We start from the raw sequence: 15,272 nt of genomic DNA, 5'->3' as shown, positions 1-15,272 counted from the left end.
GCTATAACGTGATTGATGAATTGTGGACATAGTGTTATTAAAACAAACTTTCCATGGACAGATATAGTGATTTTTCTATTAGTGATTTTCTACAGCGTGATTTTTTTTCATTGTGCCATTGTAGAGGAAAACAACCGTCACAGCAAAACGACCTGTACCAACATAGTCCTCTGGTCTATTTCTGTGTGGATTGATTTTAACGATCGTGCCCCTTACTATCAGTCATTTACACCCCACCGACGTGGGAGGGAACAGTGTTTTTCCCTGGTTTGGGCGAGTGGGAGTAGAGAGTGTCTCGAGCTAGGTCACACCTGAGGCAGGTTATTTAGGTCTGAGATTTGGAGGAGTTTTTTTCACTCAAGTAGTGAACCTTTGGAAATGGGGTAATAATGCAGGAAAGAGACATCCAAGGAGAAGATCAGCTGTGATCTAGTCCAGTATGGAGTGGGCTCGATGGGCCAAATCGTCACCCATGTCCACTGTTTCTCATGCTCCTATCTTTAAATGTGACAACTTGTTATAGTCTGGTGGTGAAGGCTTATTCAACAATAACTTTTTAGGGGGGAAATGAAATAAATGCTTCTAAGAGGAAAAGTAATTATATTCAGAAAGGAGACTGAATGTGAAACTAACTCAACAGAATCACAAGGCTTTTACAGTGTCGAATGAGACTATTTGTTCCGTCATGTCTGTGAGTGCAGTCTTGTGGAGAGATTGAGGGACGTTTTTTAAAATTAGATTACTTAGTGTGGAAAAGGCCCTTCAGCCCAACAAGTCCACACCTACCCTCCGAAGAGCAACCCACCCAGACCCATTCCTCTACACTTACATCTTCACCTAACACTACGGGCAATTTAGCCGGGCCAATTCACCTAACCTGCACATTTTTGGATTGTGGGAGGAAACCCACGCAGACAATGTGCAAACTCCACGCAGATAGCTGCCTGAGGCGGGAATTGAACCCAGGTCTTTGGCGCTGTGAGGCAACAGTGCTAACCACTGACTGTGCCGTCATGCCACCCATTTGAGTTAGTCCCAGTAATTTGGTAACATTTCCGAGAGATCTTCACCTGACTTCAATCTATATTGAGAATGTTTTTTCTTCTGGTATCTTTAATTGGTTTTAGCATGTGGATGAACACCCCATTTGCAGCCTCCATTAATACCTTGGTGTTGTAGTTCACAGTGTGGCACAGGAGGTGTACACTGACTAAGATCAGGCAGGGATAAGTTTACTTTGCCTGACAACATTAATGCTTTAGTCATGTTTTTTAACAACAATCCAATTGCTTCACTCTTATTTCTCTCCAGTGCCAAACTGCGAATGTATTCAATTTCTAAAATCAGTTTCTCTGCTTGACATGGTGATCTCCTGACCTCTATTTGCTGCATCCAAATAGCGGGAAACAGCTCTTCCAAAACATTCCACAGTTTCCTGGCCACTTTCTGCAATCTACAAGGCATAAACCAGAAGTGTGATGGAATATTCCCCACATGCCTGGGTGGGTTTAATTCCAACAACACTCAGAAGCTTGACACCATCCAGGACAATGCAGCCCGCTTGATTGGCATCACATTCACAAACATCTAAACCCGACACCATCAATGCTCAGTAGTAGCAGTGTCCACTATCTACAACATGCATTGCAGCAATTCACAAGACTTCTTAGATAGCACCTTCTAAACCAGCAACTGATTATTTGGAAGGACAAGCGCAGCACATGGGAACACCAGCACCTGCAAGTTTCCCATCAAGCCAAACACCATCCTGACTTGGAAATACATCATTGTTCCTTCAGTGTCGCTATGTCAAAATCCTCTCCCTAATAGCATTGCTGGTCTACCTACGGCACATGGGTCATAGCGATTCAAGAAGGCAGCTCACCACCACCTTTGAAGCGCAGCTAGGGACAGGCAATACATGCTGGACGTCAATGTCATAAGAAGGCATATTATATTCATTGCAAGAAGTTGTTAGCTGTGACTCAGACAGCAGTGCATATACCTCTTTACAGGATTGAAGGTTTAAAACTTGAACACAGTCCGGACAGAGACCTTGGAGTCAGCACAGAGGGAAGTGCTGCACTATTGGCAGTTGTCTTTTGAACAATCCCTTCAGCTGTGATCTCATCTACCATTGCAGGTGATACAAAAAAATAACCACGGCTACAATTTGAAGAAAATCCGGAGGGTGTACCCCCCACTCCTAGACACCTTTAATCTTCAACGACAGTGCAGCAGTTAACAGAATAACCTAGATTATCCGAACATCAGTTATCCAAATTTCAGATTATCTGAACAAGATCTCAACGTCCCATAAAAACGCTATCCATTATCCGAACAAGTCATTATCTGGACTCTCAGTTATCCAAACAAAATATTTCCCACCTGTCTCGTTTGGATAATCAAGGTTGTTCTGTATGGAGTTATGAAAACTGCTGTTTGTATGAGTTTGCTGTGCACAACTTATGTGCTGTTTTTCCTGCGGTCCATCAAAGGTAAAATCACCAGGTCGTGAGAGGGGCTGGCTTAACCTGATGGTCGCCACTCCTCAGGCAAGGGGATATGTTGAGGAGGGAGAATCCTTTATGGTAACCTGACCAGGATTGAACCCATGCTGTTGCCATCACACAAGCACATCACATCCAGCCAACTGAGCTAAAACAATAATAGAAATTGCTGGAGGGACTCAGCATGTTTCGCAACATTTGTGGAGAGACAGAGAGAAAAAGCACAGTTAACATTGCTCGTTTCGTCAGCAATTTCTGTTTCAGATCTTCTGCATGTGCAATTATTTATTTTATTTTGGCCAACTGAACTAACCCCCCCCCCCCCCACCTCAGCAGGAATCCAAAGAGAAGAAGTAACTTCATTGGCCACAGGACACTCAGGCAGTAAAAGGCGCTAGGTAAAGGCAAGTTTTACACTATCCGGAGTGTCCCGACTGTGCTAACAGGAGGTGGCGCCAGACTATGGTCCAATATACACAGGGCCAGTAAACACGGAGTTTGAACTTTACTTTGAACCAAGCAGAACAAAAACAGGAGTTTCAACCATCGCTTTTAAACCTGTCATCGAACAGGTCCAAAGTTAAACGGCACACAGATCCCCAGGAAATATGCCACAAACACCAAGACCGATTTCACATTGTCATTCCTCATCAGAAATACTGCACCCCAAACACTCCAGCTGTTAGACCACTCTCTTAAAAGTACAGATCACGAATAACCCTATTGTTCTTAAAGACACTACAAGTTATTTAAATCCTAAACTGCTACCTCAAACTGGGAACTCTTAAATTCTGCAGCTAAACTAAATACTGAGTCTATTAGATCATTTAAGAATCACTTATGACAATATTTTCACGTTCTCCAAATCAGCTGAGAAACGTTTACAGTTAAGGTTTCAATTCATTTTGTACTTTCTCCAAACTTTTTTTTTAACTAACATTTTGAGAAGTTAAATTCTCTGAGGGAGAAAAACTGTTGCCTGTTCTAAATATTAACTTTGTTTTCAATAAAGCCAAAAATTGGTAGTTTTTTTTTACTGCTTTTTAAGAAAGAACGATTGACTTTGTGGAAAGGTAAAATGTAAAAAAAGTAGTTACTGACTGTCAGGTTTCGAATATTTGATCTTACCGTTCTCCCAATAGCTGAGACCAGAGTGTCAAGTCACCGCCTGCTTTGTTGCAATTTAACTGTAGCGTTTGCAACGCCCTTTCTTAACCCTGTTGCTCCTGCTATCGGATGTCCCAGCAACAAATGCATGTGTCTGTCAGACTAACTTTTAACTTTCCTCACAGCGGAATGAAGGAGAGGGGTAATCTACGGATTTATTCTCCACCAGACAGCAACAGCGATTCTCTCCGAATGGGTTGCACGCACCTTCTTAAAGCAACAACGGGGTAGGACGATCAGAGTTATCTGTAGTGTGTGTTTTCACCTGAACTTTGATAAGTGTTTTCCGGTCCCCGCCCTCATTCCACAGAATGGATACAGTGCACAGGAGGAGACCATCCGGCCCGCGCTGTCTGTGCCGGCTCTCCCAATGAGCATCTCGCCCTGTTGCCATTATCCTGCCTTCTCCCCGTCACCCAGCAAGCACACCCCTTTTCAAATTACTGTCCCGTTCCTTCTCGAAAGCCTAGATGGATCCTGCCTCCAGCAGACTATCACGAAGTACACTCACTAAACCCTACCCACAAGACCAGAGGATAGGAGCAGCAGTAGGTCATGCAGCCCATCGAGTCTGCTCTGCCACTCAATTATATCATGACTGATGCCATAATGCTCAAGTCCACTTTATTGCCTTTTCCCCATTGCCCTTGATGTCCTTGCAGATTAGAATCTATCTCTGCCTTGAATAGACTTTATGGCCAATCCTCACCAGCCCTGTGCAATTTTCCAAAGTTGCAAATATCAGTTTTGCTTCTTTAAAACCATGCCCTCCTGTTCTTGGTTTTGTCATGAGTCTCCCTCACCGTTCTTTCCAGATCTCTCCTGATTTTGACTACTCCAATCAGGTCTCCTCTTAACCATCTCCTCCAAGTAAAAGCAGTCCAGCTTCTATGGTCACTAATCTATCATTACCTGGCAAATGTCTTTACTCACAACAACAACACAAACTTGCATTTGTATAGTCCCTTTAACTGACTGTTAAGAACATACCAAACCATGTAATAGGTGTGCTATTAGGCAACATTGCGCTGGGCTCAATCAATTAGTGGGCGGCACGGTGGCACAGTGGTTAGCACTGCTGCCTCACAGCGCTGGAGACCCGGGTTCAATTTCCGCCTCAGGCGACTGACTGTGTGGAGTTTGCACGTTCTCCCCGTGTCTGCGTGGGTTTCCTCCCACAATCCAAAGATGTGCGGGTCAGGTGAATTGGCCATGCTAAATTGCCCGTAGTGTTAGGTAAGGGGTAAATGTAGGGGTATGGGTGGGTCGGTGTGGACTTATTGGGCCGAAGGGCCTGTTTCCGCACTGTAAGTAATCTAATCTAATCTAATGTCTAGTAAACTACCTAAAAACTTGTACAAAGAGGTAGGTTTTAAGGAACTGAGGGGAAAAACGTGAAAAGCTTTGGGAGGAAGTTAATGTCAGAGGATGTGCATGCAGTGAGAATGGACATTACACAGAAATTGCAGAGAGTTGGAGGGCTGGATTTGTTTTTGCCCAATCCCAAATAGACCGAGTTGGGGGTCAGTTGAGTTAATCTTGAAGCAAATTGAATACCTCCTGCGGCTTTTGCTATATACATCCTTTACAAAGATGATACTGGACTTCAGAGGTTACGTAATGAGGAGAGATTAGACCAATAAGACTGTTTTCTTTAGAATTTAGAAGGTTAAGGAGCGATCTAATCAAGGTCTTCAGGATATTAACAGGATAACACAAGATTCATATAGATAACCTGTTTCCATTGGTTCTAGATTCTAGAACCAAGGGCATAGTCTGAGCATTAGGATTCAGGAGAGATCTTTGAAAAAGCACTTCTACACGTAAAGGGTAATGGAGGTTTGTAGCTCTCTTCCTCAAAAGGCAGATGATGCTAATTCAATTTTTAAATTTATACCTGAGTTAGACAACCTTTTATTAAGCAACGGATGTGCATCCAAAGCAGCATTTGGAGTAGGCCAAGATCAGCCATGATCTTACCTAATGGTGGAGCAGGCTCGAAGGGCTGAATGGCCTGTTCCTGTTCCTATGTACATTCACAGTGTAACCCTGATTGTACATTTACACTGTCTGAGGGCTCCACAATTTACAAACATCCGATCTACGAACACTCATACTTACAAATGCAAGCCTATGCAGGGGTGTAATTTTAAAGACCTGACTTAAAAATATTTCCTGTCTTTGGAAATAGCTGCTTTACATTCTCCTGCAATGTGTTCTTACTTGCGGATAAATCGACTTGTGAACGGACTCCAGAATGAGTCACCAATGATGTACAGAGTTTTGAGTATGGTGTACGTAAAAAGCATTGAAGGGTTCACTCAGCTTTGATTATTTCAAATGATGGAGCAGACTCAATGGGCTGAATGACCTTCTACTGTTCTTATGCTCCCAAAGCATTATTGGACATTTTGAGGTTGTGAAAGGCACTATAGAGATGTAAGTCATTAACTCGATTGCTTTGTACTTTAACAAATTTGTATTTTGCTACAAATCCTCGTGTTAATTTTAAAAAAAAGCTACCCGAGTTTTAATCTTTCAGTTCTTGCACAAGCAGGGAACTAATTCAAATGGAAAGGCAAGTGACTTTCCCCAGAGTCCAGGGGGCATTATTTATCCCTCAGTCAACATTACTGCAAAGAAAACCGAACTTACGATCTGGATATTATCTCAATGTGATTATTGGGATCTGTCTGTGCATGCATTATCTGCAATGTTTCCCTACATTAAAGCAGTGACTATACTTTGAAAGTGTGACTGTCGCTGTCAGGTGCTGTGGGAGATTTGGAAGCCCTGAAATCTTTTCTTATGAATACATGTTCTTTCCTGATTGACATTCCTGAACCAGCTGGAGTTTTACAAACATCCGTCACATCTACAAGGCCAATCTTATCCATTGCTAGTCCATGCGATTGCAGTGGGATTTGAACTTTTGGCTCTATGGGGCTATTAGTCTAGGAGAGTTACCGACAGGTGACCGATATGCTCTGTCTTGTGAGTGAGTGTCAGGGATGTACAAGGTCTCCAGATTTATTTCTGGTTTGTGTTCAGTGAGCTAATCACATTTGGTTTGAGGGAAGGGAAATGTGTTCACGTGGAGGCGCTAAAGTTTGGAAATAGATTGGAATATGGCTGCAGGACACACATTCCACAGAAGCTTTCAAAAGGCAATCGGACATAAATACATGAGAGGATGTGAGGGGAAGATGAAGGGTGGGACTTTTGTGAGGGACTTGACAAGGTGGATGCAGAAAGGTTGTTTTCCCCTTGTGGGAGAGTAAAGGGTCTCCCTTAGAGAGTAGTGAATCTGTTCAATTCTTTACCCCCACAGGGCTGTTGAGGCTGTGTCGTTAAATATATTCAAGGCTGACACAGACAGATCTTTAATCAGTAAAGGAAGCACGGGTTCTGGGGAAATGCAAGACAGTGGAGTTGAGGATTGTAAGATAAGCCACAATCTCATTGAATGTTGGAGCAGACTGGACAGGACTGAAATGGTCTAATTCAGCTCCTACACCTTATGGTCTCACTAATTGATAGCATTTCCCACTCAAATTCCATTCTCCTTTTTTGTTCAGATTTCTTCTTCATCTTGCCTCTCCCTCTCCTCCAGCCTCTCAACTCTTCAAGATATCTGTGTGCCTAATTTCAACCGTACTTTCAATTACCTAGTCTGAAAGCTCTGGAATTCAGTCCCTGAACCTCTCCATCTCTCTATTTTGTCCCTTTAAAAGTTCCCTTAAAAGTTACTTCTTTGACCAAGTGTTTGTCCCAATAGTTTATACTGTGTCTTGTGTCATACTTTGTAATGATTTATTATATTAAAGGTATCATATAAATATAGTTGTTGTTTCAAAGAGATTGTCAGGCATGATGGCTAAATTTCCTCTTTTTGTGTTGTAAGAGTGAATAAGTCCAAAAAGCCTCAGTGTCCTCAGTTAGACCATAAGTCCATGAGAAATTGGAACAGGAGTAGGCCATTCAGACACTCCAACTTGCTCTGCCATTTGATAGGATAATGCCTGATTTGACATTCCTCGCATTCATTTTCCTGCCCTTTCCCCATAACCCTTAGTTCTCTGACTGATCAAGAATCTATCTATGTCAGCTTTAAATATACACAAAGAGTCTGTCCCCACATTTCTCTTTGGCAAGGAATTCCAAAGGCACTCGTCCCTCTGAGAGGAGAAATTCCTCTTTGTCTTAAATTGGCACTTCTTAATTGTGATAAGAGCTTTGGCAGAGTTAGATGGGGCAGAGGGAATGTATTTACTCTTGAATACCACTCTTGGATCATTATGTTACAGGGTTGTAGAGACTAGGGTTAGAGTTGTCAAATTTAGAAGATTTAAGTGGCTCTTATGTCACATTGGTACTGACTCTACCTCTAGCCACAAGGTCTGAGTTCAAGTCTGAACCTGCTCCAGAGTTGTGTCACAACGTGTCTGAACCATTTGATTAAGACAACTAGAAGATTAAGGAGCAACCTACTGTAATATAAAGGATTTGATAAGTTAATTAGAGAGAAGTTATTGTCTCTGCTGGAAGCAGTCCAGAGTAAGAGGATATAACCTTAAAATTAGAGCTGGGTGAGATGTGAGGAAGCACTCTTCATCCAGAAGGTAGTGGAAATCTGGAACTCTTTCTCTTCTCTCTCTCCCCCACCCCAAAAGAGAATTCTGGTAATGCTGGGTGACAAGCTTTGAAAATAAAGTTATTAGATTTTTGTTGGGAAAGTGCATTGATGGTTTTTTAAAAAGTTTCCTTCATGAGATGTGGATATCATTGGCCAGGCCAATATTAATTGCCCAGAGGGCAGTTAAAAGTCAACTACATTGCTGTGGGTCTGGAGTCACATGGAGGTCAGGCCAGGTAGGATGGTAGTTTCATTCCCTAAAGGAGAAGAGTGACCTGAGTGTGCTTTTCTGACAATTGTCTATGCTTTCATGGTCCTCATAAGAATCTTAAGTCCAGATTTTCATTGAATTTAAATTCCACCATGTGCTGAGGCAAGATTCGAAACTTAGGTCATTGGGCAAGCCAGTTCTCTGGATAAACAGGGAGGAAGTGAAGTCTGCAGATGCTGGAGATCAGAGTTGAGAGTGTGTTGCTGGAAAAGCACAGCAGGTCAGGCAGCATCCGAGGAGCAGGAGAATCGATGTTTCAGGCAGAGCCCTTCATCAGGAATGAGTGATGAAGGGCTCCAGCCCGAAACGTCGATTCTCCTGCTCCTCGGATGCTGCCTGACCTGCTGTGCTTTCCCAGCAACACACTCTCGACTCTGGATAAACAGCCCAGTGATAATACCATTATGGTGATAGAACCAAGGCAGGTTGATGGAGATAAGTCACACTTCCACTGTGATTGTATTAATTGGCAGAACAGGCTCAAGGGATTGAATGGCCTCTTCCTGATATCATGTTTCACACTGAACTACTGCAACTATAAGACACAAGACGTCATTTACCTCTTGCTTATGATGTGGAGGAGCCGGTGTTGGACTGTGGTGGACAAAGTTAAAAATCACACAACACCACGTTATACTCCAACAGGTTTATTTGGAAGCTAGTGCTATTGGGCTATAACCTGGAGTTGTGTGATTTTTAACTCTTGCTAACGTTGAGCCATGCATCAGCTAACTCCCTGTCCCCCGCCTTGCCTCCCCTTTGCACATTTTAAATATAGGCCATGGTCCATTTGTTTAAAAGTCAAAGATGTTGACATTTTGCTGACCCTTGCCTGACCCCAGGAAGAAATCGCTGCAATTCTCAACCTGTCCCCAGTGATTGGCTGTTGGAGCCACATGGCCTGGTGAATATATTAGCTCCAAGATTCCCGTTGACTGAGTGTTCCTGGCTGTCAGGTTAAAATACCAGCTGGCAGCCAGCAATCTCGCTGTTTACGGCTGGTGTCACTTTGGGTGACGCATGAGTGTAAGCAGCTCACAATAATGTATGTGGCAGTCTCCCCCTCTTCTTTCTCTGTACTTATCTCTGTCTGCCTCCATCCCCATCTGTTTGTGCCCCACAATGTTTCCCTGCTTCAATCCACCAGTCCAACAGCACATACCAGATGTGAAACATAAGAACACAAGGAACAGGATCAGGTCATTTTTAATCATTAATTCATGGGATATGGGCATCACTGGCTAGACCAGCATTTATTGTCCATTCCTAATTGCTCAGAGGAGAGTTAAGAGTTAACCACACTTTAACACAAGCTATAGGAACAGAACTAGGCTATTCAGCCCATTGAGTCTGCTGTGACATTTGTTTCGCAGCCCCAATCTCATGCTTACTTCCTGTAATGTAGGCCAGATCCGGGCAAGGAATGCAGTTTTCCTTCCTGAAAGGATATTAATGAATTAGGCAGGTTTTAGCCACAATTGATAATAATTACATGGTCACCATTTGGCTTGCTGTTTATTCTCTTTAACAAATTCAGGTTTCACCATCAGCCATAAGTGGGATTTAAACCCATGTCCTCAGAATGTTGGTTCTGGAATGCTAGTCCAGTGACATTAACCTCTGTCTCTGGCTAACGGTTGGGTCCCTTGAGCCCATTCTATCATTCAGTAAGATCATGGCTGATCTGATTGCGACTTTATCAACATTTTCTTGTCTGTCCCCCCATTCCCCATTACCATTGACCCCCTTGTCAATCAACCCCACTCCCCTGTGGCCGAACACTTCAACTCCCTCTCCCGCTCTGCCAAGAACATTCAAGTTCTGGGTCTCCCCCACTGCCAAATTCTAGCCACCCGACACCTGGAGGAAGAACAACTCATCTTCTGCCTTGGGATCCTCCAACTACACAGGATCAATGTCAGTTTCATCAATTTCCTGATTTCCCCTCCCCTCACCTCATCGCAGATCCAACCCTCCAACTCGGCACCGCCCTCTTGAACTGCCGTACCTTCAGCTTCCTTCCCACCTATCCACTCCACCCTCCACTCCAACCTGTCACCATCACCCCCCCCCCATCTTCGTCCCCCTATCGCTTTCCGAGCTACCTTGCCCCAGTCCTAACCCCCTCCTATTTATCTCTCAGCCCCCTTGCTCCATGGCTGCCCCCCCCAACACACACACACACTTCTGAAATGTCGACTACCCTGCTCCTTGGATGCTGCCTGACCGGCTGTGCTTTCACAGCACCACGATTTTTGACTGCCTTGTCAATCAAAAGTCTGTCTAACTCAGCCTTGAAAATATCAGTCTCCATAGCTCTCAGGAGGAGAGAACCGCAAACATTACTGGGCCTCTGGGAGAAGAAATTCCTCTTCATCTCCATCATAAATGGGTGACCCCTTATTTTGATTTTGTGACACTGAGTTCTAGATTCCTACATGAGGGGCAACATCCAATTAGCATCCACACTGTCAAGCTCCCTCAGAAAACTATATACTTCGAAAAGTTAATTCTTCTAAACTCCACTGATCATTATTGAAACATGCTCAATTCTTCTTCATAAGCCTATCCCCTCATCCTAGGAATTAGCCTTGAGATGTATTTCTGAACTGCTTCCAATGCGTGCACTGTATATCTTTCTGAGAATAATCACAGAAGGATTATTGTACAGAAGAAGGCCATTTGGCTTATTATACATGGAATGGCTCGCTAAATGAGATCATTACATAGTGCCAATCTCCTGTTTTCTCCCCATATCCTTGCACATTATTTCTATCTAAATAATCATCCATTACCCTCTTCAGTGCCGCAATTGAGCTGGCCTTCACATCTCTGGTAGTGCATTCCGTAACTTACAATGTGAGAAAGCTTTCCTCACTTCCCCCTTGCTTCTTTTACAGTAAAGTTTATGCAAGGAGACCAAAACTGCACAGAGTACTAGGTATGGTCTTATCAATGCCCAATCCAGCTGTCATAAGAATTTCCCATGTTCTGATGGCACCTTAAATTTGGCACCAGGTCAAGGGGATCTCCAGACACCCAGCATCAGTGATGTCAACTACTAAGTATGTTGCCAATCACGTTGAAGTATCCACAGATGCAGTCAACTAGGAGGTTAAAACCATTTAACATTCTTTACTTTTGATTTACAAATTCAGGTTAAAACAAATGATTGGATTAAGCTGAAAGCTAAAATAACAAGAAACCTTAAATAATATAAATGACATGATGGAGAAATTTTATGTTACACAAATATAGAATTAATCTTTTAGGGCCAGTAGAAATTGTTGGCAGTGTCATGACTGTAATTATAATTTCTTCCTTTTTATAAATAAGGCTAATCAGTCTTTTTAAGACCCAGACTCACGCAAGATGGCTCTCAGACAACACCTAACTTAACTGCAACCAAAAGAATTAGATAGTGATGTGTTATCTCAGCATTAATGACATAAAGGGAGATATTTAGAGTTTGATTAGATGACACAATACATCCTTCTTGATGTACAAACATTCAAAGTTCCTGAAACTGAAGAACACAACAAGAAATTCCAACATAATTAACTTCTTCGCTGGGCGAAGCAATTACACATTTAAAAGTGACAATTTTACTTTAGCTGTTAGAAGTGAGAAGCATTTTTGGTGAGATGATATGAAGAGGACAAAGGTAGCTTCAGAGATAAATGGTTCTGAACAGGGACATGGGCTTCACTGGCTGGCCAGCATTTATTACCCATTCCCAGCTGCCCTTGAACTGAATGGCTGGCTAAGTCATTTCAGAGGCCGGTTGACTCTGCTGTGCGTCTGGAGTCACATGCAGGCCAGACCACATAAGGATGACAGATTTCCCTCCCTGAAGGACTTTAATGAGCCAGATGGGTTTTTCCAGTAGTCAGCAATTTTTTTCATAGTCATTTGTAGATTTTTAATTCCAGAACTATTGAAACATAGACAATTCTGAGGGAGCTTGACAGGGTGGATATTGAAATGTTCGAGGTAATGTTATGAAACATTAAAATTTCAGTGGGTTCTCTACTAGATAGATTCTGATACAACGTCTCCTCTCATAGTAGAATCTAGAACTGAAGGTAGGGTGGAGTGGGGTGTTGGTGGTGGTGTATGCACAGATTAAAATGGAATGGAATGTTTTCTTTTATTACAAAGGGAATGGAGTATAAAAATACAACTGTACAGGGCAATGATGAGAACACTCCTGGTGTATTCCGTACTCCTTAACTAAAGAGGGAGATGCTTACATTTGGTGGTAGTTCCAAGAAGATTCACTTGACTGATTCCTGAGGTGGAAGGTTGTTTGAAGATTAGATTAGATTACTTACAGTGTGGAAACAGGCCCTTCGGCCCAACAAGTCCACACCGACCCGCCGAAGCGCAACCCACCCATACCCCTACATTTACCCCTTACCTAACACTACGGGCAATTTAGCATGGCCAATTCACCTGACCCGCACATCTTTGTGATTGTGGGAGGAAACCGGAGCACCCGGAGGAAACCCACGCAGACACGGGGAGAACGTGCAAACTCCACACAGTCAGTCGCCTGAGTTGGGAATTGAACCCGGGTCTCCGGCGCTGTGAGGCAGCAGTGCTAACCACTGTGCCGCCCACGGTGGCACAGTGGTTAGCACTGCTAACTTGTCTTATAAGAAAAAGCTCTTTTTTGCATTGGGGCTTAGAAGAATGAGATGTGATGTTAAGAAAACATGAGATTCTGAGGGTGGATGTTGAGAGGACTTTTCCCCTTGTGTAGGTGCTTAGCACTAGAGGGACACATTTAAAAGTGACAATTTTACTTTAGCTGTTACTCAAAGCAAAGAGTATCCTACTTAAGATGAAGATGAAGAGAAACGATTTCTCCCGGAGGCTTATTTGTTTTTGGCCTTTTTGTCCCTGTGGGCAGTGATGGTTGGGCTATTGTATGTACTCAAGGTTGAGTGAGACCATTGTGATTGACAAGGGAGTTGAGGGTTATTTGGGGGGTTGAAGGATGATACAGGCAGGAAAGTGTAGTTAAGATCATAACCAGATCTCATCAAATGGTAAGCAGGCTTGAGGAGCCCTAATGACCTTCTCTTCTTGAAGTCTTGTGGAGAAGAGATGGATGTAGCAATACAGTGCTTGTTTTAGGATTCTAAAGAGACTGGATAGCATCAACCATGACAGGCTATTTCACCTAGCCTCTCCAGGGCGGCGGAACCATAGAACACAGAGGTTAAATTTGAAAGTAATTTGCAGAAATGTATCAGTGAATGAACAGTCAGGCTCTGGACCAGGCTTCCTCAGGGAAACAGTCAAATCAGATTGTATTAATTAGTTCCATTGTAAATTAGATTGATTTCTACCGGGAAATAATTTTTCCTTACTATGTACATGAGTTATTTTGAGAATCACATGGAATTTTGTGCTTGGGAGAGGAGGTCGGGCATTGAATATTCTTAAGACAGATGACCTTTGACTCCACATTAGTCAACAATCAATCAAGATGGGGTGGGGTGGCATGGCAGAAAGTGTAGTTGAGGCCACAATCTGTTCAGCCATGAATGTCAGGTTGACAATTCAGTTGGCCTGTTCCCGCTCCTCGTTTGTATGTCGTGTTGGGTGCAATAAGGTTAAGGTGGAACGAGTGAACTTTGGTTCCCAAAGCTTTCCATCAGTAGGGTTTCTTCAGCTCATGTGCCTGGATCTGTTATTGACTTACTGATAGTGTTTGAACGCTATGGTTAATCAGCAACTTCTTTGATTATATGTCTGTTAGGATGGTAGCAATGGAACTGGTCAAACCCTAGTTTAGAGATTGCTCTGGTTTGAGGATGCTACTGTTCCTTGGATGCTGAGGTACTTGTGGGTGGGAGGGGGGATGGGTAGGGTAGTGTAGTGTGCGCCCTGTAACATGCCACTCACATTAAATCCATTACCCACTCATATCCGCAGCCTCCTGTGGACCTCTTAAAAACCTCATCCTGTTTCTGCTGGTTACAGCCTACACCAAGTCAGGCAGTTCTGACAATGTTGGCTAGTAGTGGATGAGTTGGCAGCTGCTCAGTACTGTACCTGCTTAGCAAGAGCACCGAACCCATCAGAGAGCCAGTCAGTGCAAAGCTGAGAGAATGCTGCACTGTTGGCCATGCTGCCTTTGGATAATACATTACGTTGTGGCTCCGTCCTCTTGCACCCCATCCCCATCTCAAGGGATCCCACACCATTCTTCAGACAAACATCAGGGCCAATTACGCTGGTACTTTGGTTAAATATTTGTCCTTTAGCAGATAACCGCTCGTTGTCACATTGTGGGATCTTGCTGTGCTAATTTGGCTGCCATGTTTTCTATTTTAAAAATCACACAACACCAGGTTATTGCCCAGCAGGTTTAATTGGAAGCACACTAGCTTTCGGAGCGTCGCTCCTTCATCAGGTGATGAAGGAGTGACACTCCGAAAGCTAGTGTGCTTCCAATTAAACCTGTTGGACTATAACCTGGTGTTGTGTGATTTTTAACTTTGTACACCCCAGTCCAACACCAGCATTTCCAAATCATGTTTTCTGTTGGTAGCAGTGACTATACTTCAGAAAATGATCGGAAAGTGCTTTAGGATATCCTCAGGTGGGATGTGAATGGTGCCAAGCAGAGACCATCACATTATGCCAGTGGGCAATGTTGAGTAATCCAGGTCTC

The 15,272-nt window shown here is 43.3% G+C and overlaps 1 protein-coding gene and 1 long non-coding RNA gene across 4 annotated transcripts in view; one reads left to right on the top strand and one right to left on the bottom strand.

Annotated features, from left to right (window-relative positions):
• The window catches only part of LOC132823494 (synaptopodin 2-like protein), a 98,828-nt gene that overhangs the window by 19,442 nt on the left and 64,114 nt on the right, over positions 1 to 15,272 (bottom strand). The window lies entirely within an intron of this gene.
• Positions 3,746 to 15,272, top strand: part of LOC132823495 (uncharacterized) — a 162,251-nt gene continuing 150,724 nt past the window's right edge. For all 3 annotated transcript variants that reach the window (XR_009645556.1, XR_009645554.1, XR_009645555.1), the window contains exon 1: positions 3,746 to 3,904. This is a non-coding gene — a long non-coding RNA (uncharacterized LOC132823495). The remainder of the gene's footprint in view (positions 3,905 to 15,272) is intronic.

Source organism: Hemiscyllium ocellatum, chromosome 16 (genome assembly GCF_020745735.1).
Source record: "Hemiscyllium ocellatum isolate sHemOce1 chromosome 16, sHemOce1.pat.X.cur, whole genome shotgun sequence".
NCBI classification, from domain to species: Eukaryota; Metazoa; Chordata; class Chondrichthyes; order Orectolobiformes; family Hemiscylliidae; genus Hemiscyllium; species Hemiscyllium ocellatum.
This window is presented reverse-complemented; position numbering and strand designations above follow the sequence as displayed.